Genomic DNA, 998 nt, shown 5'->3' with positions numbered 1-998 from the left:
TTAAATATAGTAAATGCACTCTTAGTAGCAGTTCTACCTACCTTCAATGAACAAATCTTTATGAAACTATAAAAATTTACAAATCATTATAAGACTTGGGTAACATTCTTTGGCTTTTGTTCGTATACTTGCTAGAAATTAAATATTTCTGTGTATACTCTGTATTTAAGAAATACAAAATATTCTGTGGGCTGCTTAAGAGTTTAGCATTTAAGGTTTTTAAAAGACGTGAAAGACCGTAATCCATTTACCTTATATACTCATAAAACACTTGTGAAACAATAAACTTCACTAGTATTAGGATGATAACATAATCCGTAGAGATAGTCTTTTCTACATGAGAGAAATTGTTTTACTGTTTGCTGTTTTTGTTTTACTGGGAAGATTAGCACGGGAGAGATTGAATTATATGACCTGAAAGGAGATTGACAAACTCAAGCAGTTAAATCAGCTTTTCATCTGATTTTAATTTACCTTGGATCTCAATATTTGAAGCTGTTAAGTATATATTGAATCTTGATTGAAATTTATAATGTCAGTGTTATTCTTTTAAAATGGAGAGCTAAATAGCTTTAAGCTAACGTGGGACTGAATATTGAGAATACTTTGAGGTGCTCTCAGCATCTACTTTTGTTTTTATTCTTGGTGATTTATAGAGCATTCTGTTTCAGCCACATAAGAAAAGTTTTATCTTGAAGTTAGTAAGAAATATTATGAAAATTCTTTTTTCTTGAATTAAATAAACTAAATCAAAGACTCAAGGAATAAGAGGAAATTTGATATACATACTTAATCTTACTGAAATACTTTCAGGAACCCTGGAGCACCTTCAAAGAATTTGAAATCTTCTAAACAGAAAGCCTTCAGTTGAACTTTCAGTTGTTGTTTTTTTTTTTTTTTTTCTTTTAAAAATAAAAGGAGGAAAATATTAACAGACAGACAACCTTTTACAAAATAGCAAAAGAACAGTACAGACAATACAGAGTTACAAACAAAGT

The 998-nt window shown here is 29.2% G+C and overlaps 1 protein-coding gene across 5 annotated transcripts in view; it reads left to right on the top strand.

The window, feature by feature from the left end:
* Ktn1 (kinectin 1 (kinesin receptor)) overlaps positions 1-998 on the top strand; it is an 83,057-nt gene that overhangs the window by 66,467 nt on the left and 15,592 nt on the right. The gene's annotated exons all lie outside the window — the stretch shown is intronic.

Source organism: Chinchilla lanigera, unplaced genomic scaffold (assembly GCF_000276665.1).
Source record: "Chinchilla lanigera isolate Chin_1 unplaced genomic scaffold, ChiLan1.0 scaffold00065, whole genome shotgun sequence".
NCBI lineage: Eukaryota > Metazoa > Chordata > Mammalia > Rodentia > Chinchillidae > Chinchilla > Chinchilla lanigera.
The sequence above is the reverse complement of the archived record's forward strand: the minus strand, read 5'-3'. Positions and strand labels throughout refer to the sequence as shown.